The 24447-nt window shown below is 45.3% G+C and overlaps 2 long non-coding RNA genes across 5 annotated transcripts in view; one reads left to right on the top strand and one right to left on the bottom strand.

The window, feature by feature from the left end:
- Window positions 1-16387, top strand: part of LOC137859593 (uncharacterized) — a 31727-nt gene extending 15340 nt beyond the window's left edge. Inside the window, exons 2-3 of the long non-coding RNA XR_011098409.1 lie at window positions 15474-15647; window positions 15771-16387. This is a non-coding gene — a long non-coding RNA (uncharacterized lncRNA). The remainder of the gene's footprint in view (window positions 1-15473; window positions 15648-15770) is intronic.
- The window catches only part of LOC137859592 (uncharacterized), a 38205-nt gene continuing 14245 nt past the window's right edge, over window positions 488-24447 (bottom strand). For 2 of the 4 annotated variants that reach the window (XR_011098407.1, XR_011098405.1), the window contains exons 2-3: window positions 16381-16623; window positions 12398-13070 (exon numbers count right to left, since the gene is read on the bottom strand). This is a non-coding gene — a long non-coding RNA (uncharacterized lncRNA). Of the gene's footprint in view, window positions 2351-12397; window positions 13071-16380; window positions 16624-19467; window positions 19758-24447 lie in introns of those variants that run through there. The other 2 variants (XR_011098406.1, XR_011098408.1) reach the window with 2 other exon arrangements.

Below are 24447 nucleotides of genomic sequence, written 5' to 3' on the forward strand. Positions count from 1 at the left end.
AGATATAAGAATGAAAAAAAGAATGAAAAATAAAGCAAAAATAAGGATCTGTTTCCAAAGCCAGTGAAAACAATGGGAGTCAAAGGAACTGGCATTGACAAAACATTTTATTTTCCTCGGGAGAGTAAGAATGATCCTAGCCAAAGCTTTGGAGCACAAAGATCCCAGTAATACATCCAGCACAACAAAATGTAAATTGATGTCCTATTTAGGTTCTTACCACCTTGTTAATCATGGCACTCACCTCATATTACGTTTGAGGAGCAGAGTGACAGTCGTTATTATTGCATTAACTGCACACGGCAAGGTCTTTTATCTTCCTATGGGATTTTAGGCTGACTACTGTAAGTACAGTTTCTGACTGCTGAAAGCTGAGGGTAACCCCTTAAAAAGATACAATCTCTCTCTTTTTTCTTTTTTTTTTTTTAACTTTGGAAATTACAAACAGAAGAGCCCGCGATGTAGAGACACACACAGAAGGAAATGATCTGAGAGAGGAGCCTTTAATAAGCTAAATAGGTTCAGCTTAATGTACATTCTTGTCTTCATTAATTTAGCGGATGACTTTCAGAAGAGTGAGCCTCTCTTTCTCTGGTGTAGGCAAAGTGCAGCTGAACTCACCCCCCTGCTGATGTGCTATGGGTAAAATCATCTAGAAATCACTTAATCTGAAAGGAAAAATCCTCTTAGGTATTTTCCCAAAGATTTCCTTCAATAGGCTCAGCATAAGCAATCGTATAAGGAAGAAAACAGTTTAGCTGAAGATTTTCCTACAGCACAGCTCCTGCATTGCTTCGCTTTCCCTCTCCGGCAAAAGATGGCCCTCCCTCTCCTAGCTTTGACGAATCTTTTTGGGGCCGCTGGCTGACTTTTTAAAACCGTTGTTGTGTCTGCTGTGTACTGCAAGCTGCGAACCTCACAAGGAGCATCACACTGGTCTGTGCCCCAAGTAGCGTACAGCTGGAAGTCAGATTTCATAAATCAAGTCCGAGGAAATCTCATGAGAGGGAGCTGTCACATGGGGTCACGTAAATGAAAAACCAGCTCTTAAGAAGTGGGCACGTCTCAGCACATTGGTGCCAAAGCACTCCTCATTAGGAGCTGACTGAATGGCAAGAACAGCTCTGTTTCCATCCCATCTGCTCCATGGCACTCATTCATCAACAGAGAACCACCACATGCCAACTGGAACTGGGATCCAGCAGCATGCAGGAGAAGTCGGAGAGTGAAAGAAAGCTGCAGCCTAATGGGTCACCCAGCATCCCACGGGCTGCAGAGCATGCGCTGGGGCTGCAGGAGGCAATTCAGAGTTGTCAAAAGCTCTTAAGTTTAAAAAAAAACAACAAACAACACGTATTCTAGTAAGACAATAACCCGCTTCACTTTGGCTGAGGACAATTTAATGTAAAAGAACAGTTTGCTCAGATGCTTTTTTGGGGGGAACTATTGAGGTTCTGGGAAATAGCTGCCTTTCCAGCTTGCTAGCTCTAGGGTAGTGTTGGTTTTGTCCAGAGGTTGTGGTCAGGGAGCTTTCATTCACAATTGCTGTATCATAGGTCTGGAGAGAATCATCTGGATAGGGAACTTCAACGTCCTCATTGTGCTTTGAGAACAGAAAGGAGATTAATCCAGAAGAATTATCTTTAATAAATAGTGCCTTTTATCTCGCTGGCAACCTAAGCGCTGTGAACATTGTTGCTTAACACCATCCTCACTGCAACCTACATTTTTTGGGGGAGCTTGCTACCAGACATGGATTTCAACTTCCCCAGTAGCAAATTTGCTCTTGCAATTAAATATTTATCCCCTCCAACCTTGCCTCCCCTCAAGCTGTTTAAAAGACCCCCTCATTAAAAGGCATCACATTCCAATATTGATTATCCATGCAGCTTACAACAGATATTGTGCTTTGTGGTTTTAATTGTGTGCTTAACCTCTTTATTTGAAGGCTCACAACATTTCCAACTTCTTATCTGACCGCCATGATCTTCCTTCTGGTTTCTTATTCACTGAAGAATTCATGTCCTTTGTTCTAATCTGATATGGCAATATGCATGAGTTGATTTCTTTTTGGTCTGTGTTGCTCAAGTGTTAAACCATATTGGGAAAGACTTTGTACCCTTTAGTGGCTCATTTGCCTCTGGAAACTCTGCATCTGCTGGCAGTAATATTGGTGCCATGGATGGGCTAGTGAGTTAGTATTAGGCTTCATCAGTGAAGGATGAGACATTCTTCCTCCTTTCCCAGACTCTGAGTGATGTTGCTGGTCCAAATCCATTAATGTTTTTGCTACCATCCTCCAGCAATGTGGGAAAACAAAAGACAAAGGCTATTCATGTCAACAAGAAATCTGGAAAAAAAAACAAAAACAGGCTTTCATAATCAAAGAAATGTTTCTGTCCTTATACAGCATAAAGCAGCAGAAGAAAAATAAAAAAGAGAAAAAATAAAAAAAGAAACGCATTTATGATGCCCCAGCAATAAACATGCCTGCAGCCTACAAAACAATATCAATATAACACAGGGATCATCAACATGCCATTGTGGATGAGCAGATTGCACACTTCAGTTGAAAAACAAATAGCTTTTTCGGAATAGCTTTCAGAACTCACTGAAAAAAAAAAAAAAAAAAAAAGAAAAAAACACTCCTAATTTTAGGCATAGAGAGCATGTGTTAACATTGCCACATGATGAATGCATGATAGTTTGCTGCAGACAACCAACCTTAAAATATCTGAGACCTTATTGTGTTATTGGTGTTTATAATTTGTACTGCAGTCAAGCCTAAAAGCCCTAGGGCATCAATTGTGCTGTGGATGGCATAAACAGAGCAAAAAGACTGTCCCTGTCCCTCAGATACTGCAGGCTAAACAAAACCTTGTCTGTCACCTGCTCTTCCCTCTCACCTATAGCTTGAGTTTTCTCTAGCTTAGGTCTTCAGTGCCTAACCTCTCTAAGGTAGGAACAACGTGGTACAGGCGTGTCTGGATGGCACCCGTTTTTGAATGCTTGTTGCATAAACATTGCACTGAGTAGAGCTTTATATCTGCCTCCTTTATTTAATTATTTATTTATTTATTTATTTATTTTTGAGAACAGACTCCAATGGCTTTTGGAATATTTCCACTGAGACTGTTTATTTGGAACCCACAGAAATACAAACCATAATAACTAACAAATTTTATTTTCTGAGCTGTTGTGTAATTCCATTGTAATTCTCTGGAATTCTATTGAAATTCTTCTCGCAGATGCCTCTGTCCTCTGCTGGATCTGGCCAAGGAATTGAATGTGGGCTAATGTGGAGCCTTAATGTGATGGTGGAACATGTCCATCTACGCTATTGCGATTCTAGGCAGCCAGCTTCTTTGTCAGTTCCTTTCTCAAAGTCTGTGGCACTGAATGAACCGGCATTAGACTCAAGCAGAGCATCAGAAGCCAATAAATTTTCTGTTATCTGACTTGCAAAAAATGTTTTCTCATACGATTCTTTCTGCCATTGTTTATTTTTAAGAAGATGAAGGTCTATGCAAGGAACAATCCTAGTACCGTGGATCAGTTAGGCTTCCCAGCTTCTTTTCTTTTCCCAGGCAGATCCACCTGAAAACTAGTTGATCTCAGCTGTGTTTTAGCACATGCTTTGAATTAAAATCATTTCCTCCTTGCTTTGCACCTCCCAGAGCACTCTGAGGCCAGCAGGTGGTTTGAAACATCCTCCTCTCGTAGCCTTCCAAGAGCCCGTCCACTTTTGCCTTTGCTCTTTGTCTCCTTCCAGCCCGTGTGGGCACCTGCAGCCTCTTGCTAGGCTCACCTACAAGGAGGTTTCCTCCAGTGGAAATCCTGAGGCTGCAGTTGGCCCACAATAAAGATGTGTTTCCTTCCCTGCACCAGGCAGAATGGCATTGCTGGGCTGTTCCTCTCTGGCCAGCACCTCTGCAGCTCCATCTGCCTCCCCAGGGGTGGATGTCCAGACTGCTTCCTGGGCTGGAAGCAGGGCTGGAAACCCCAGCTCCACGTTAGGATGCATGTGAGCATCCTAATTGGGGGCAGGAAAGCTGTGTCCTTATGTCCCCGCTGTCCCTCCAGACCCCCAGCTCACAAAGAGCACCGAATTATCTTCTGCACTCAGGAAGGGCTCCTGCTGCTCTGCCAGAAACCTTTCAGCATGGTGCCAAGGATGCTGCCATTGAAGGAGGGAGGACATCATGGCTGAGTTCTGGTCCCATGCTCTCTGTGAGGAAGCGATCATCCCAGACGTGTGCCAGGAGGAGCCTGGTCTTATAGACAGGAGAGCCCCGACCTGACAAGGGGGCAGGAGCCCCGGTGATGCACGGCTTCTTGTTCTCCATCAGCCCTGGGTACATGCAGGAGGGAACTGTTGGGGCCTCTGAGCCCTCCTGGGCCAACTCAATGCCATAATCTCTCATCCTGAGGGATGTTAACACAAAAAAATTGCCAGTGCCTTCACAGTGCAGGTGGTTTGAGTGTGGTGGTCAAGGTTAAGGATCCAGTCACTGCATTCAACCTGAGTCTGCTTTGTCACAGCCACAGGTGTCCACAGCCACAGCCAACAGAGTGTCTGACAAGAACCTGAAAAATCAATTCACGAGAGAGCCCTCTTGCCAAATCTAACCTGAGGCTTGCATTCATTACCAGCTGTGATCTGGTAGTATGTTTGTCCCCCTGGATAAGCTCTCGCTGTCCTGCATCATGTCCTGGAGCCCGTCAGAGTGGCCAGCCCCACGTCTCCAGGCTGGCCCGGGGGGCCAACACAGTCGCAGTGGTGCTGCTCCAATTTGTGCTGCCTGCTTCTGCCCCTGCCCACTCGCTTCCTAAAACTGCCTGCGAGTTGCTCAAACCCTCAAGGGAACGGTTTTGTTTCTTCACCCAACCCTGTCATGATCAATTGTTCCCACCACTTTGCGATTTCTGCAGACCGTGTGCCAGTTTTATTTCCAAGAATGCAGCCGCACCAACATTTTTCAATTATTCAGATAGGTTTTTAGCTTGTCATCATCTCCAATTCGCTGGGAGGAACTGCGCCCGCCTGCCCTACCTCAGCTCTCGCCGGCGCTGATGTGATGACATTGGCTCCGCAGAGGTCGCTTCCTTCCCTTTCCAGCAGGACGGGGAGCAGGATCTGTCCTTCGCACGCCGCCCCTCCTGCCATGTGCAGCAGCGCTGCCTCTCTCGCTGCATCTGGTTTCAAAACAAACCCTCTACAACAGACAAATATGTTAAACCTTTGAAAGCCTCATTTCCAGGTTTCAACAACATTCTCTTCAGAAGCGAGCACTTAATGGAGTTCATTTAAGGTTGTCGAAGCCACAACTTGCTGTCAGCACTATTTACCACTTCAGTGACTCGGCTAGAGCCTCAGCTGCTGTGAGCCAGTGCAGCGCTAATAACGGAGCCCTCCTGATTTACACCAGCTGAAAATCCGGCCCAGCCTCTGCCAGGCCGACAGCCGCTGCCTCCCAGTAGCGGTTTGTGCACGCACTCGCTGCAGACAGCACTTAGAGACGTTTTTCTTCCGACACCCCTGCCTCTGCCCTATTTTTAATGTCGGAGCAGCATGGTGCAGCGGATGATCGCGCACGGAGCCTGGTGGGCGCCAGGACTCGCTCTGACAGCCCTGGCCCTGGAGTGGACCCCGGAGGTTGTCTTAGGACCCCATTCAGGATGTTTCCTCCTCAGTCCTGGCTTCTTCTTGGGCTCTGATTGAGTCAGATCTCACCTCATGGCAGGTTCCTTCTCCTTGCTTGTTCCTAACGGGGCAGAGGAGAGGGACCTTCCTCATCCTACCCATCACACAGTAATTCCCTGTGCTTTTTCTGGGCAGAGAAGCTCAGTTCCTCTACAGCCACAGGGGCTTTTAGCTCATTGTTTCCTTCATTTTTACCCCTGCTCCTTTCTGACTCCTCTAAACCCACCTCCCACAGACCCAAGTCAAAGAGCCCTGAACCTCCCCAAATCTGTCCACCCTTTCCAGTCCTACAGATTAAAATTATCGACATTTTTGTATTCAAGCACTCCACCATCTCCTAGGCTGCTGCACCAGTTAATGTCGTCTCCGGAGCCTGTAGGGAAGGAGCTGCCAGCTCCCCCAGCCAAAGCCCCCAAATGGCATCTGGTCCATCTGCTCCATGGCAAACTGGCAGCACAACAATGACTTCCAGTAAGCTGAGAAGCGGCTGGTTTCAGCGAACGAAACCGCTGTGCCTTCTGTCTTTTATTTCGATAGTAAATTGAATTTTATTATCTTTCCCCCACTTTGCCGCAGGATTGTGCCGAGAGCCGTCGTGACGGAGTTGCAGCATGGGAGGTTTTGACCCTCCCCGCTACTGGACTGATAAAATGCAGCTTGCAGCTCCTGCACGAGCCTGGCTTTAAAACAGGCAGGGACTGCTCGCAGCGAGACCCAGCCCTCCTCTTTTGGGAGCTGCCCACAGCACCCTGACACGCACAGCAGCCATCACACACCGGGTGGGGAGCTGCAGTGGGTCCCAAAATTGAGCAGGGGGCACTGGGAGCTTGGGCAGGTCAATCTGGTGGCCCCATAAGGCGTCAGGAGCTGCTCTTCTCACTTTTCTGGAATCTGGGAACTTGCTGGGGAGCTATGACCATTTCTGTCATATTTTAAGGATATTTTCCTCAAAAATAGATTTTGCTTTAATTACTAAAATCTGAGACGTTGTTACGCATGCTTTCAGCAGCTGGAGTGTTAAGAAAAACATTGTGTGCATCATGAAGAAATTGTGAGAGCTGACAAGACATCTCATTTAAAAGAGAGCAGTTCCTACCAGAACATTCGTGATTTCTGAATTTAATCTTAATGTACACATCTCGCATTTTTGTGCTTTTATGAGCTAATTTTAAAGGGCATATCAGGATATTGTGCTCCGGCACTGTTTGTTAATAGTTTCCTGTCTCCCTCAAGGAAAAAATTGAATATTTCTCCTCTGAGCTTTCACACAACCTTCTGCCAAGTCAAAGCAGAAAGGAAAAACTGTGTGCAATATTTTACTAGGCCAAATGTCGATTTGTTTTTCTGAAATCTTTACCAATCTTCCTGGCATTTAATATTCAAACAGATAGAAAAAGGAAAAAAAAAAAAAAAAGGAAGAAAGAAAGAAAAAAGCCCCAAAAAATAGAGCTTTCATTTCATGTGGCAGTGCCGGGAACATCCACCAGGCCGTGATGCACAGAGCCGTGTTTCTTTCCTGCCTAGGAAAGGGGCAATTAAACGTGCTGGGGAAGGTGGAGAGCAGCTGGGCACAAAGGAAAGGGATGGAATCACTTTGTTTTTGTGAGCCTTTTTAATCAGATTTCATTAATCTCCGCCGAGCCTGGCTACAGACAGCATACCTCCCGTTTTGCCAGGCCTTGGCCTTGCCCACAAACGACAAGCTTTTTCCACATGCACAAAAGGCTTCGGTTTCCACGCCGCTCGGAAGGCTGACCGCGGCTCCAGCTCGGCGTGGCGCTGCTGTGAGCCCTCGGAGCCCTGCACCACTTACCAGCAACATTCCCAAGTGTTTGAGGAAAGAGAACTAAATTTTAATCCAGATTTTTCTTTTTACAGGGACAGCTCTGTACCCACAGTCATACCCACAAATACCTATTAGTAAGACTTGTGCCATACTGAGAGTAGGTCCAGCAAAGCTCAGTCTATCAGCCATGAATCCAGATGACTTCTGTGGGCTGGAACTCATGTTGCCAGTCTCACCATTTATAAGCACCCAAAGGAGCCCAGGTTTTACTTAAAATGCCATTACCCCAACAGCTTGGTGTGTTAGCATCCTCTGGGTTCACTTCTGCCCCCTGGGCATTACAGAGGGAATCAGTTTTGAAATCTTAGCCCATGTCAGGGATGTGTCTGGGAAACACAACACACCCTGTTACTAGGTTGTGAGCATCACACTTTTTTTTTTTTTTTTAATTTTTTTTTTTTTTTTACTTTTTTAACATATTTGTGACATGCCCAGAAGAATGGATTCTCCCAAATGCCCTATTGCCAGTGGGCTGTTGGCATCCAGTGATCTGAAAATATTCTTCCTTTACCTACCAAATGTCACTGCTGTCTCCCCGTGTCTTTCTCCCCAGTCTTTTTGCAGGGCCATACAAGCAGCAACTCCTCAGAGAGGGAGCAAGAGGTACTTGGAAGTCAGAAATCCACCCGGGGCTGCAGAGTAGGTCAGTAGAAAGCCCACATGCTGGCTTGAAAGCTCCTTCAACATATTTATTTCCATCATATAGTATAGATGGTCACTTAGAAAGAAATTTGAGTGTTAATATGCATCCAGTTATATGAGAACAATCATTCCCTCAAGAAATGCAGTTGGCTTGATGATGCTGAAGGATTCCTAAGTCTGACAGTCAGCACCTACAAACCTGTGAAGCCCCTGTAGGCGCCTCTCCTGCCTCCTGCCCATTGTGGCATCCAGGGCAAGGCCCCTGCTGCCTTTGTCTCTACCAAAAGCCCAGCTGATGCTCTGCAGCTCCACATTGTTAGGCCTTTCCAAGTTCCTTGGGAAGCGTGGGGCAGCAGTGGGATACAGCTGCCAAACCAAAACCACTGGGGCGTTTCCCTTCCCACACGTTCCCAGTCCTCCCCCTGCTGCAGCACTGCCCCCCTCCAGGCTCAGCAGAACAGCACGATTTGAGACTTTTTCCTAAGAGTGGCCCGCGGGACCAAACCTCATCAGAGAAGGAAGGTTTTCAGAGCGCTAGAAGGAACAGGCATCACTGACACCGCAAGTAATAATTCACAACTTTCCCTTTGAAGTATGGCAAAAATGTGTCCAAATGGCAAGATGCTCCTTCGCCTAGTGCTCTACCCTTCCGAAAAGGTTTTGCTTAACAGCACAAAGACTTTCAACAAGGAACTTTTTGCCCAGCTCAGATCTTTTCCATCTGGTGTGGTCTGTGCAGGATCCATTAATATTTTAACCTCTTTGACTGTTAGCTCGCTGAAGCTATTTGCTAGGATAAAAGAAAAAGGTGAGATTATGTTTTCCCCTCTTGGCATCCTAACACTCTTTTTTTTTTCAGAAATAATCCCATTTACAGCAGATACATTACTAAGGAGCTTCCGTATGTTAGACATAGCCAAAAAATTAGCTACAGGAAAACAAAACAAAACAAAACAAAACTGCCTTGAAAGTGTTTTTCAGCAGAAGTATATTATTTTTATTGAACTCAAAAAATATCTGCTTTCTTCCATGTCTTTTTGGAAAAAAAAAAAAAAAAAAAAAGCAGTTTGGGGGGAAAATCAGTTTTAGCTCAAATCTTTTTGCTTTCTTCTAAAATATTTCTGAATTTGGCCAAAAGAAATATATATACTTTAACAGAATGTCAGCAAACTCTCCTGTACATGGATAAGCAATAAAAGGATGGCACATGGCCCAAGCAGTATGCAATCTAAGTGATCTTCGGGCATATTTGAAGCCTCAGCTACCACAGAAGTTGATTCATGCTCCCTTTTATCTTTTTTATTGTATTTTATTTTTTGTGCCTTCAGCCAGAAGCTGGAGGATTATTGCAGATGACTCAGGGCGGAGGAAGGAAAGGTAAGGCTTACTGGGCTCTGGCAGTTGCCTCCATTCAAGAAGAGCTTTTATGGGATGCCCCAGTTGCAGCAGGAGATCAAACCCGAGCAGGCAGGGGATGGCGCCGAGCCCCCGAGTCCTCCTGCTCCCAAGGCTGGCGTGCTGGTGTGTGGTTTTCCTTCTGCCTTCTGCAGAGACGCTGGGCTTGGATGCAAGTTCAGAACTTAAATCTCTCCGGGACCTGGAAACATGAGGATCCTGTGTCTGGGTCGAGCCCTGTTTAAAATCCACTGTCATTGCTTTTGGTAAATGGTGCTCGGTGCATGTTTTACAAACCACAGGGAGCCGCGCAGCTCTCCGCTGCCTTTCACTGCAGGCTCCCAGAGCACTGCACAAACAAGTACCCGAGTTTTACAACAGCTTTATACTCCAGCTTTTCTGGATGGTTGGGAGCTGACATCCCCATTGCTGCACAGCAAAAGTGCACAAATTTAGGGACAGGCCATAGGGGCTCTGAATTCCAGCTCTATTTTCTAAATTTGGTATTTCTCCACTTCTTTCTGGCAATTAGCCCAAGGTTCCCATCACATCTGGCCAGAGATATGAATGATCATTCACACCACTTATTATTCTCTTTAAAATGAATGCATGAAATCCCCAAACTTGAGAGATCAGAAGAGATGCTGTGCAGGGGGAACGAGGAGAGCTCTTTAAGGAGCGACAGGTTCAAGAACACACCGAAATCAGCAGATGCAGGTGCTACACCCGTTGTGAGCAGTAAATCCACAGATGCTGCTCCTGGCCTGGTGTACCCCTCTGCAAACATCTCTGAGGCTTCCCTGAGGCATTCATGTCCCGGCACAGGGGGATGCTGCTGCGGAGCCGCGGCAGCGAGGGGAGCGCTGGCAGGATGCCATTCAGGGTGAGAGGAGCAGAGCCCAGCCCATTCACAGCAAAAGTGTTGCTGCTGCTCGGGTGGTGCTCTGAATTTCTGCCCTGCCGTGGTGGAATGAGGTCCCGGGCTAAATACTTATTAGTGATGTTTACTAATCGATAACAACATCAGCTCAAGTGGAAAATCTCAGGTCCCACACTTGCAACTCACAGCCGAGCTACTCGCTTCCCAAACCTACTTCTAAAATTAGAAACAAACAGGCCTCTTCTAAAAGCAATAAACAGCACTTTAATTGGGCTAAAACCCATAAATCTGTCAGCAGCTAGTTACTCTGCCTCCATTGTGTGACCAGCGCCTTTGAATCCCCTCCTGCGCCTTGCACCGTGCACGGTGCTGGGATCTGGAGTCAGCAGAGGCACGGTGTGATGGGCCCGGGTGGCGTGGTGTGGGACAGGGGTGCTCCCCGGCTGGGTGCCATCACCCTCGGGGTGGGAGGGAGCTGCTCATGCTGCAGGCAGCCAGCTCTGTGTGTCCTGTGAGTACAGTGCCATGAAATGGTGGGTTACACCCTGCAGGTACCTCTCAGATCAGCGCCTCATGAAATGTGCATTAAAATGCATTTTGCTTAGCAAAACCAGCACGTTTTCATCTTTTTTTTTTTTCATCTTTTTTTTTTTTTTTTTTTTTTTTTTTTTTTTTTTTTGTGTGTGTGTGTGTGTGTGTTGCCAGTGTTTTAAAGTAAATCCCACTTGACTTGAAAAATTTCAAGTATTAGCATCGTGGTTCAGGAGATTCCATCCAGCGAACAGGTACCGATGCTATGGCCACGTCTCCCCTAAAAACAACCTGCTCATGGGAAAATAAATACAGCAGCTGCTATTTCAGATTCACCAGCCGTCTTGGAGGGGAAAGAAGGGTGGCAGCCTTGTGGCAAAGGACAGGACCTGGAACTTTTTAGCACCACCCTGAGAACAAATCATGAAAGCTTGCAGAGAGGTATTATTAAGTAAAAAACACAAGATGCTCACATTGCAAGAACAGGGCGTGTTTCCCCAGTGAGAGGGACATGCACATTGTATGGGCAGAGTTCCCAAAACTGAAGGAATAATTCCCGGTCTCAGAGGACCTGCAGAGTGTCTGTGACTGCGTATCATTGCGTGGGACACCTTTGTTCATCACGATGTTCTTTAATTAACACATCTGCCCAGTCTTCTACTGCAATGGCTGGGGGTTACAGGGAGCACGAGACCAGCATCATCACCACCTGGAGCTGGGAATTACTGGTGGGGTTGGGAAATGGGTGAATGGTAGCCAATATCACCCAGTGTCACCCTTTTGATGCCCAAAATACCAAAGCCAGAGGCCCAGCAGCAGTGAGACAGATCTGTGCCTTCCTTCCTTGTCCTGTTCCCTCTCCATGTGGCTCTGTTAGGACTTGGGAGGTGTCTTGTCCCCAGTAGCAGAGGGAATACCCTTGTCCCAAATAAATTCACATAAAGAGAAGATGGAAAAAGAGATCTGATGCAGCACAAACTGTTTAGTGCCACCTAGCCTTCCTCAGATAAATAAAAAGAAACAGCATTACATACACATTCACAATATATATGGATCAACACAGGCACTCACTAGGGGTATGTAATGCCAGCTCCCATAAGAAGAAAATGCTGGCAGCCTTTCAGCAAGCTATCCTCAACTGCTAGGAACAAGCACACGCTGCCTTTCTGGAGGTGTGTGGCACTCTGTGAATACATTCAGCTCCTTCCAATGGAGTGATTGCTCTTAAAGTCCTTCAGATGCCTTTATACCTGGGTAAAATGTTGCTACAGACTGAGTGTAGGGGAGAATGGTAAATCCCACTGCTGTAACAGCTGCCGTGGTGTTAGCTCTAGAAACCATGAACTGGCTACTTAAAAGCCAGAGTCTACCTTAAATAATCTTAAGATTTAAAAATAAATCGCATATCCAAGACTTTATTTTTGTTCTGTTTTTAGACTCATTCACATCTGCAAGTATTTTCAGTATTTTTCTTGCCTCTGACAATTAGTGCAGTTTCCAAAAGCTCAGAGTTTCCTAAGTACCAAACAGAGGATAATACTGTTGCTCCTTTACACCCCCCAACTCTCAGGTTTATGAAAAAATCCAGTACCCATCCCAGGAGACGTGGGATGAAATCTTGACCCTGCAACGTTGCAGGTTTCTTCTTCTCTCCCCTACCTTGGCCTCCATATGCAGGAGCTCGTGTGGGGGACACAGGCTGCAGGTGATGAGGAGAAGCATGGCCAGGGCCACCACCGTGTGTGTGCATCACATATTCAGGCTCCAAGACTCAAATGTGAAGAGAGGGGGAGATGAACCCTTCCAACAAGGAAAAATCATTGTACAAGCTCCAGAAAACACAGAATAATAACAGTAGCTGCAGACCCCCACTACTGTTTGCACTTTGCTCACTTTTTATTGCTTTAGTTCTCAGTAGAGGGAAGTCCTGAAAGAAAAAATAGCAACATTTCACTACGTGGCGCCGAGTATTTCAATCTGAAATACCTTGGGTTGGGGCTGCTGTGCAGTGCAGGAGGGAGCAACCTTTCCTCTGCTCCCCCACGAAGCTGGTCCCCGAGTGCAGCCGTGCTCTAGAAAGAAAAATAGTAATAAATTTCAGCAGCGTGCCTGTGAAAACAGCTGATTCTCTGCACCATTAAATACTCTGTATTTATAAACAAAATGGGGTTTTAGCATTTCTTCTCCTATAAAAACACACTGGAACATTTCACCACAGTTTTCTTTCACTTTAATTAGCAAGGAAAGAGGGGGAATGCCAGAGAGCAATTATAGAAAAATATATACTGTGCTGATTAGGGATCTCTTTTCTGTAGCATGGAGAAGGCAGCTTAAAGTTCACGGTAAATCTCTCCCCCTCTAATGAGATACGCCTTATCCAACCCAGCGAGATACAATTAACTCGGGAAAGAATGCAGCGGCTTTCTCAGGGAAAATAAATAAATAAATAAAACTGGGGAGGGAGAGGAGGAATTCGTGCCAAAAGGTGAAGCACAAGGATCCTGCATACTCTGGCTCTCATCCTGGTCAACTTCAGAGCCCGAAATGAGCTCACGGCCTATCCAGGATGGCTCCTGGCTCTAAGCCCTTGTGGGATCCCACCACGGAGCAGCTCTCCTTCACCTCAGCAAGGGCTGCACTCGCTCGCCTTCCCATGAGTTTTTTCCTTTATTTATTTATTTATTATGCCTCTTTCTGTCCCGTGCCACTCGTTATGACTTGGGTTAGCAGAGGCAGGCCATCTCCCCAGCCGGGCGTGCGGGGCAGCCGGCGGGGCTGTGCCGGGGTGGGGGCAGCGGGCCCCCCACGCCCCTCCTCGGCCCGGAGCGGGGTCAGGGGGAAAACACCCGGAACATAAATTGGACACAGCAGGGCAGATGTAGACTGAACAGGAAGCGCTGGCCCTAGGCGAAATGAAACAGCTGTTGCCATTGTTCTGCGTTTGCAAACTCCGCACGGCTCGGGCTGCGGGAGCAGCTGGTAGCAATTACCGCACATGAAAAGAAGGGCACAGGATTAGGCAAGTGACGAAAAAGCGAGGGGACCGCTAGATTTATCACTGGTGGAGCGAGGCAGCCCCTGCCCCTGCCCCACGGGCGGGGGTCACAGCGCTGGGAGCCACAGGAGTGGATCCAGTTGTGGGGATCTGCCCTGGGATCCCCCGGGATCCCATCTCCGCTGTGCCTCGTCCCCTTCCCTTGGGTCTCACCGGGACTGTGGAGGAGTCGGGCAAAGCCCACAGACAAATTTCATCTCCTCCTCTCTGTGCAAGCGGGAAAAAAAAACAAAAACAAACAAAAAAAAAAAAAAAAAAAAAAAAAAAGCAAACATGTCACGAGCTTTGCATTCCTTGAGAAGTTTCTTCAGCTCTTCCATATTGTCAGCATTGTAAAATAAATAATAAATAAAAAAATAAAAATCCCTCGCAACTTTCTTTTTGCAAGGAATGACGAGCGTAAGAAAGGTTAGTCAGAAGGTAAAGCATGTGTTTGCCATCTTAGCTCCTGATATGGAAACCATATGCTTAAATACACCACCAAACATACTCAATATAACACTCTTTTTTATTAAAGGTGGTTTTATAAAAGCTATCCACCTTCCATCCGCTGGTGACTCCCAAAGAGGTCACATATTCCTCATTGCAACTATCAATACGTATTTGGGGTAAATTAAACTCCAAATAGACTGTTTCTGATTATTATTGCAAAGGGAGCAAGAGGCCATTTTATTTTCCCTCACTGATAAATTAAAAGAACTGTAATGGGTGATTTTTGCAACCTGTAAAAGGCCAAAACCATCTGTAACTCATTTAGTGTCACTTTAAAGAAAATTTATTTGATTAATTCAGGCAGAGCATAGAAAGAATATTGATTTTTTTTAAAAAAACTCTCTTGCTCAAGAGGAAAAAACAGCAGCAGAAGAAAACCCTGACCCAAAGTAAACATTTCTGGGAGTGAAAAAATGCTTAATGTGTTACTGGGAATGCAGAGGCTGCTGCCTTGCCCCTGAGTTAGAGGATTTTTGCTCTGTCAAAGGAGACCCCAGCATGAGGTGGTTGTAACAGTGCCCGTGTCACGGAAGGAGGAATAGGACAGAAATATGGAAAAATGCAGAACCGAAGTTTGGGCTGCTTCCTTGCCCTTCTCCTTTGGAGCCAAGCAGCAAACCCACCAGACAGACACTTGTAAAGATGTGCACGAGATTATGTCCTTCATGTTATGCAGCCAGGAACTGCACCCTTTTGTCAAATGGGCTGTTATTTACTGCAGCACCTGAAAAGACCTGTGATAAAGAGGAGTGGACAGAAACAATTGGAATAAAGGATGGCAATTTTCCATCCTCCAAACCCGAATTGATGGTAGCAACCCAAACTTCACCACCTTTGTCTGGCCTGACAAGCAGGAAACAGAGAAAAGATCAAAAGAGAGTGGAAATCAAACAGCTTCAGATATTGAAATTCTTCTGTTTTGCCACAGGCTGTCACCCTAGCTCCACGCATCGCTCAGCCAGCCAGGAATACTCCGTGGAAAGCAAGGGAAGAGAAACAGCTCCAGAAGTTCAGAAGTTTGCTCCTCCTGAAATTTCATTGGCCTGCAGGTTACCCACAGTCTCAACTCCCCTGCTGACAATTTGGAGAATAATATTAAATGGTAACTATAATATATACTAATAGATTAATCTTTATAAGTCATGCCAAGTTCTGTGGGGCCGGGGCTTGGCAGGAGTGGTCTGCCTCAGATGTGGAGTATCTAATGACGTCTTTACTGTTGCAGGATTTGCACGTGGCAGCCGGAGATGTCATTTGCACTCTGACACAGGCTAAGTCACTTATGACTATTGATCCCATCAGAGGCTCGCACCAGGCCAGCCTGGGCCCTGGCCAAACCTTGTTTAAATCAAAAGCCGAACTTGCCTTGCTGTCTCTGGGCTGCTCGCCCCGGGAGGAGGCAGGAGGCAGGCAGAGCTCCAGCCTGCTCAGCTGGAAAGTAAAGCTCTGGGGCTGATCTACTGGAATCATGAAGGATCCTTTCACTGACTTCAGTGAGCCATATACCTTGGCAAGCCTGGTGCTTGGTGGGGTTATTTGCACGTGGTGATCCCATCCTGACCCTCGTTCCTCTCTTCTGGGCTATCCTAAAGTCACCCATTTTATTATTTTTGTTGTTGTTGTTGTAGAGGTTGGAGTCCAAGGCCTCTGCTCAGCTCTCAGATCCACAGGGGGGCGTGTTACAGTGACCCCCCTGCAATTATTGCAGACCCCCTGCAATCGATGGCCATTATGTGCCTATACTGCTTCAAGGACCTAGGACCGATGGAGTCAGGGACTTTTGAGGATCTACGTCTTCCTTACAAGCTGTGATTCATCCAGTTGCACTTACTCACCACTAACATTAGCTCTGGTGTGATCCCACGGGAAGCTCTCCATCACGCCGGGACTGACACACCATCGAGCACGTGCCTTGTCTTCCCCTGCTGAATTCCTCGTGAGTTGGTAGAGCTGCATGCCTACAGATAGCCTTGTGGCTCACTCCGCGTTGGAGATCTTAGACAAAATCACCCTCTCCAGGAGAAGGAAAGTGCTGGTTTCATAACTTGCAGTGGAAAACACAGACGGACCTTCACACTCTAAAGAAGAGCAGAAAAAGTGTAAATTTTGGTAGGACATTTACTGAGAAAATGGCAGAAACCTGACAAATACTCATAGCGATATTTTATTGTTGAAGATCTATTTTGTTAAGATACTTCTCATAAAATATGTTGGTTTTCCTGGTTAAGCAGTAGCTGTGCCTGGTTTACAAGCAATTAGAGCCACCCTAACTTACCCTGCTAAGGTCAAATCTTCTCCCCAAATTTCTGACCTTGCTGTGATTCCTGAAAAGAAAGATTGGTACTGCTTGTGTTCTCTACACCAGATATAAAGAGAAAGAGGTCCACTGGAGCAAGAGAAAACACTTTTCTTAGTGCTCAGCTAATTAGGGTTTTCCAAAGCACCATCAGAGTTGCTATTGCAGCACACCATGCACGGGGAAGCCTCCTGGCTCATTTTTGCCCAGAGCCAGTGCCTCTCCAGTGGAAGATTATTGATTTCTGAACTGACACAGTGACACAGTGCCTCGGGAAACTCTTCCTTTTTCCGTCCTCTTCTCTTCTCTCTCCCTTTTTCTATTTGCTTTATTTTGTTTTGTGCTATGTGAGCCTTTAGTCAAATATCCCACATACACACTCATCACTTGGACGGCTTTAAGCACAATCCATGGGCAAGTCTGGGCACTGCATTAATATCTCTTGTTGTTGTCTCTCTGTAGATTATCCTCTGTTACTGTAATTCGTAAATTCAGCCCTTTGTGTACATGCCTCCTTTGTGAAAATGCAATATCATTACTAATTAAACAGGGTTTTAATAAGTTGGCTGATAGCTCCCCACAGCATCTAGGAATTAACCTCACCTGGGAGCAAGCTGCTGGTTGAGGCTAAAGAGAAGCTTAGATAAAGGCGGGGAAAGGAAAAGACATCAAAGTGCTAGTCACCACCAAAACCTCATCCTCCACAAATTCTAGGTGTGGAAATGTTTCTCAGCCATAGGGATCCTCCCTCCATGGATTTCCAAATAACTATAATCATCAGAATTCCCTCTTTCACCTCCCCCTGGCCTGATTATCTCATCCTTCTCATTTGAACTTGCTTGCTATGAGCAATACATTTATGGCTTCAATGCTTTATTACCTCGATCCCCCAAGTGCTTAATTAGGTTCAGATGGTGATAATTTAGCAATGCAGATCTTAGGGACAGCAGTGTCCTTGTGGTCTGCTTTCACCGTCGAACAAGGTTCTGTCCCTCATCTCCATACTTGTTTCATGTATCCAGCTTCCTCAGAGGCTGTGGGTCAATACTGGTATAAGCAGAGGACAGAGTTTTCTTGGTAGCTGACCGGTGCTTAGGATTCATGTTGGCTTTGGAAATTTAATGTTCTGCAGTCTCCAGCTATTTTTCTCACAATTAAATACACTTCTTAACAAAAAGCACAGAATAAACAAAAAAATCATAACCCAAATTAGGCGCTCTCCGAGCAGACACATCAAAACCCAGATACCAAAATCACTAATCCTTCTGGCTATAACTTTTAGGATGTTGACAGAGCCTATATGCTGAGATAAAGACTACAGTATGGATATACAGCTGAGATAAGGAGATGATTTAATTCTGAAGCAGACAAGAAGGCTACATTTCAAGGGCTACAGAGGGAATTCATCTCTCCCTGAACATATCACTCCTGAATACTAGCAATGCACCTTGATTCTTTGTTCTTGTTCCTTTTTTTTTTTTTTTTTTTTTTTTTTTGTCCACACTTCTTAATAATATGTTTGGAAACTTATTAAACTTACAAATCAAGACTCTGGGTTAAAGGCAACCCTATCTAAACATCTTAACATTTATAAAAAGATTATCATTAAACATCTCATAGAGAAATTCTGAACAAGTGCAGAATCTGGAAAAAAAAAAAAAGTGCAGAAAAAATAGCTAATGTGTCTACTTTTTAATTAAATGTAAATATAATTTGTAAGGCTTATGGGTTTTAAACAGAGAAAATTTACTCTGCATAATTTCCTTTCTGGTTAACCTTACAGGCAGAAGTGGAAATAGGGTTATTCATAAGACTTCTGTAGCTATTAAGCTAGTTACCTTGGATCCACTGTTGCAGATGACTTCAACACATCCAAGATTTCACCTGAGGTTCCTAATTTACAGTGACAATATAGAGGTTTTAAGCATTAAAATGAACATTGCTAAATGCCCTAGTTTACAGCTTGTTTGGGATGTCAGCAGATTTTTCATCTTTATTACTGCAGACAGATAGCAAGGCTCTTATCTGCACATACCTCATCGGAATGGCTCAAACATACAAAAGTGAATTCTTGGTTATTTTAATGTGACAAGTAAATACAAACCAGTTACAAATACAAAGGCAGGATAAATACGCCTGACAATACGGCCGTGCCTAAATTACTGCCAGCTTAGTATTAAAAGTTCTGTAGTGGTTTCTGGTTCAAAGAGTCCCATAAAAAATCAGAGTTAATTTAAAACTTAGCCAACCATGGGAATATTTCTCATTCACACAATACAGACTTCTCTTGTGCAGGTCTGTTTATATATTTCAACTCCGGAGCAGTTTTCCATTTCAGTTCAGGAAAGTACTCATATTCAGTCCAGAAAAGTAATTAAGCACATGCTTCACTATGTGCCTTAGTTAGGCATGAGCCCATAACTTGTCATTTCACCTGTTGCAGCTTTTTGAGCCAGTTATGTCATTATTTGCACACACACACACAAAACCCAGGCACCTAATTCCTAACAAGACTGTGATGCCAGGTTACGATAGATCAAATGTTACTGAATAAAACACTACTGATATTTGTAGAGATGGTCCACTAAGCATTGCTGCCCAGAAAAACTTGGAAGTCCTGACCCACCTATGGAAATCCATGGAAATCTTTCCCCTGATGTCATCAGGAGCATCACCGGTTCTCAAGAGGGAAGATGAAGGAAGGAAGGCACGCTGCCTGCAGGCTGGTAGTCCCTCACCCTGCAGAAGCACTGAAGAAGATCTGCTGCAAAGGATTACCATGCTCATCTACAGGGTCGCAGTCTGGCTGTCCAGGGAGTGTGGGGAACACTGGCACCCCAGGGACAAGGCCCCCAGCACAGATGGGTTTCTCTGAACACTGCTCCTCTGGTGATGGGAGAGATTCTGTGACCAATGCTGTCAGAAATAGAAGATGTTTTCACCAAATTGAGACAGCAAAATAGGCGTTCCCAGCCCACGTTCCGTCACACAATCACAGAACCATTCGGTTTGAAAGGGACCTCCAGAGATCTCTACTCTGAGCTCCCGCTCCAAGCAGGGTCAGCGCTGAATTCAGGCTGGGCTGCTCAGGGCTTTGTTTGTCTGAGCCTTGAGAACCTCCAAGGATGAGGATTTCACAGCCTCTCTGTGTTATTCAACAGTTGCCTGCTGTTGCTATCTACTTCCCCAGCTTTTCCCAAAACCCTGCTGCTGCTTACACACAGCTTCTAGCTCACCCTACAGAGCCAGAGCCCTGCAGAAGCCAAATAGTTCCCAAATAGGAACTGCTGGCCCTTCCCCTTCCCACACCAGAGAGACCTTTCCTGGCGCGCCGTCATACGGTTAACACATGCTGTGTCGGCCCTGCCAGCAAGCTGGGATCCAGAGCCCTGCTCCCGGCTCGATCCCATCGTGGGGAAGGGGCTGGAGCGCGGCCAGGCCCCCAGCCCACCTGCTGGGTCTCCTGCCCCCACCACGGTGTGGGACGGGCCACGAGGTGTGTGTAGGCTTGTGTCTGGCCCCGGTGCAGAGCAGGGTGCGACCAAGGCAGGCATCCAGAGCAGGAAAATGTTCCTACGGTGCACATTTTACTGCAGCCTCTGTGCCCAGAACGGGACGGAGCTGGCACCAGATTAGTCAGAGACGGAGGAAGGGAAGTCTGGCAGAGATGAATGCTTGCGGCCTTCTCCCTTCTCACCAAATATCTCGTGCTGCTCTTTCCCTTAGCCTAATGAGCTGGGGCTCCAGGCGGTGGTTTGGGATGCCTTTCCCCGAAACCAGCTTCTTTCACAACATGATGTTTCCTTCTCAGCCTGCACCCCGTCGAGAGCTGGGTCCTGCAGGCCCTGTGTGCCCTGAGCCGGGTGGGTGCCATCCCCGTCTCGTCCCTGCTGGGGAAGGAAGGGAAACCTCCAGCACCTTGGTTGTCTTTTAAAGCAAAATCTTGGCATAGCAGCATCCCGACACCCTTGTCTCTGAGGGAAGTAAGTAGGACCCACTGCAAGGAGTCACCCACCAGCCTCCCTCAGACTGATGGAGGCCCTGCTGCACAACAAAACACCTCTCTCTGCAAGCAGCAGGCAGCCAGTACACCGAAAGGCACATTCCCTGCTGCTCTCTGATCGCTGGAGAGGCTGGCACGGCTTCTGGGAGAAGGAAGAGGAGGAGGAGGAGAAGAAGGAGGAGGATGGTGTGGGCGATGAGGCCAGCCTGTGATCTGGGTGTGAAAGAACCCACGTCTGGGCAGGATCAATGGAACAGTGCCGAGGCTTGCGGCGACGGGAGAGGGAATGGGAGGGCGGAGAGGAAAAGGGAAGGAGCCCCCCTACAGCTGCTGAGAAGAGAGGGGAAGGTAAAAAGGGGACTGCGATACCACCAGGCCCACAGGAGACTCAATGGGTTGTCTCATTATTATGGTGAACAGAGAGAGCTCATGAGCTGGGAAAGATAGGAAGCTTTTATTTATATATTTTTTTAAAAGAGCGCAGCCTCTAGGAGGGTTTTTGCAGCTCAAATGCTTTTATTTTGTGCCAATTACTTATACAGGGTCTGCATTATTCCCGTAATCAGTCTAAATGAAAGTCAAACATGAAAGATTCCTAACAATGAGCTAATTGGAATGCCATTACCATTTAGATTTAATAAGGTATTTGTAATAATAAACTTGCCTCAGTCTATAGAGTTGTCTTATTCCTGCTCAGATCTTGCAGGAGTGTAAGAGTTGACATTTGTCATTCGTTCTGCAGGACATTGGATATAACCTTCAAAACGTTTTAGTCTCGCAGCACTCAGTAAAATGTTGAGGACGGAAACAAAATCTATAGCCTGCTATTGTTCTGTCCGTGCGTGGCTCAAAGTTAACAGGAATTGTGTTAAAACTCAGCAGCAGATTATATCCCACATATCTTTCTTTATTTGCAGTCCAAACATCTTGTGGTTTAGAATGAGTCACTCAATGTCCTCTTATGTAGCTGCATTCATTATTTGCATTGAGGTCTTGCTGAGGAACGTCAGGCTGGTTCCAGCACTGCGAGGTACTACACAGGCACGCAGCGCACAGGGTCTTTGCCTTGCACAGCTTAAGATCTAAGCAATTAAGTCAACCCAAATTCTATCTTCAAGCCAAGATGTTCCATCAATGGAGGTAAAAGCTAATTAGAGCTCCATGCAGACTTACTTTTGAGAACAGTTGTAAAAAAAAAAATTAAAAAAAAATCTTGCTTACCTTTACAGGCAAGCTTTTTCACAAAAAGCATATGTAGGCTCAAAGACCTGGGCTCACTGTGCAGCCAGGGAAGTTTTGTTCAACTGTAGCTCATGCTGCAAGAGCAAGGCATAATCTTTGTGGGTATTTCTTCACTTATAAAATAAAAGAGCTTGATACAAGCACTTGAGGAAATTCCCCTGAGTAGACTGAAAATGCAGAGGTTGAGCAGGTGTATGTGTGCTTGTAGGAATCAGAAAGATAAAATCAAATCATCCAACAAAGACACAAAGCAACAAAGATGATACAGAGAACTGGATGCCATGGGCATAATGTAAATCAATATATTTCTTCTCCCTCCCTCTTCTCACCCTACAAAGATACCAGAGTCATTTCTCCTCCTAAAGAAATCCAACAGGTGACCAAAGGGGAAACAGAATGCTTAATGCCTTTTCTGACAACAAAAATGAATAATAATAATAAGAGTTTACCAGTGGCATCTCTCTGCAAGTAGAAGCATTACCTATCCAATAAACTGTGCTGCCATTAGCTGCAGATGAATTATGTCCTGCTGACACTCTGTGGTCCCAGCAGCTAGCTCTGAATGATCTGACTCAACAGAAAACTTTGCACAATAGCTCAAATAAACGTCAAATCATTGGAAACTGGCAAGGATCATGGAAATTCGGAATGTTCCTTTTTGAGGACAGTATTTTAATACAGTCTGACACTGGGAATTCTGCTGAACATTTGTAACGTCCAGGAAATTCTAGGCACGGTTGGTAAAATGACCGATGCTCTTATAAACCTACTTTTTCTCTCTGCAGCACCATATCTACTGCACTCCAAAATGTTTTTCAGAAACTTAGGCCAAGAATCAATGGCCTTAAGTTAACCATATGCCTGAGCATAGTGCTGGATTGCTGGAGAAGGGCAAGAGAGCATGAAAATCAATAGCTTCCCTGGATGTTTTCACAGAAGACAGTTGGGCTGGGAGTTAAAATGAGAGCCTAAAATTCAGACATTCTTGCTCTTGATGGTCTGGTTAACCTACCTCTTCTTTTTCTGATTCACTTTGCAGATTAGAAAAAAAAAAAAAATATATATATATATATATATATATATATATACTTGTTACTTAGATCACAGTAATGTTGTGAAGCTTAATTTTTTGAGAGGTGTTTTGGGACCCTTGTATGAAAAGTGCTATAAATATATACATTCTTAGTAGTATTTAATTTACTTCCTTTACAATTCCTTTGAGCCAACACATGTTGCCAAAAATGCAATATTCTCTAAGATGTCTTTTATTCTTATATCTGTCTGGAGTCCAGGACATATCCCAGCCTTATAAAGCATCCGATATTGATGTATCCGCATGGAGTGTATATATATAGCTAATACGATCAGACGTGTTTTTTTTTTTCCTGCAGAAACCCAGACTTGCTCAATGTACAAGATGGACGTGCTTAGCAAATGAGGCAGACGTTCAATTTTTATTTTTATGCTCATTGTTTGCTGTGCGGCCACATGTCTCATAGAGTGCATACCATCTAACCTTTGTAGTGAATCAGACAAGGCTCCTCCATAACTCACCCGGTTGGACTCTCCAGCTCCGCCTCACTCCCTGTTCAACATACATATGTGATCACGTAATCAGGAACCGGGTCATAAGAAAAACTTTAACTTTGTCATTTCCGAACTTCATTTTCCAGCCTTAGCTTTCCTTTCCGAGGACGTTTTTATTGAGAATACCTAGAGATGCAAAGCTTTTTAATAATAATCCCCTGAACAATCCCATCACACCATGCAATTCTTTGTTAAGCAGCAACACTGTCCTGTAAAAACAAAGACGTCTGTACCTGTGCACCAGCCAGTATCCTTTCTTGCATTACTGAAAGAACCCAAGTACCTCCAGGGCCGCTCCTGTTTTTCTCTTTGCATTGTGTCATGGAGCACATACCAAATGTGCTTTCATTAAGTTTCCTAATGAAGTTTGTAGCAGATCTGCCCATGCAATATGAGATCAACTTTGCAGTGTTTGATAATAACAAGATAAGCCTATTCTCACCTGCACTTCTCTTTGGGGACTCGGGATGTCACCATTTTTTATATTCCCCAGTTTTTGAAGCAATGCATTTTCACCCATTTTACAACCCTGGAAAGTTAGGCTTTGTTCCTTGTTTCTATCAGTTGACCTAGTGCAGAAACCTTTTAAGTTAGTTAAGTTAGACTGGCTTACACCTCAGTAGCTGAATCTGTCTTGCAGTCTTTAAACTGAATAACCCCCAATAGCTTTTACTTATAAACCAAACAATTTGGAACTAGACTAGAAGAACAAAGAAATTTCAGTTTGGGAACAAACGGGGGAAGAACAGATAAATTGCAGCACCGGGTGTAGGA

The sequence above is a fragment of the Anas acuta genome, chromosome 7 (assembly GCF_963932015.1).
Source record: "Anas acuta chromosome 7, bAnaAcu1.1, whole genome shotgun sequence".
In the NCBI taxonomy this organism is placed as follows: Eukaryota; Metazoa; Chordata; class Aves; order Anseriformes; family Anatidae; genus Anas; species Anas acuta.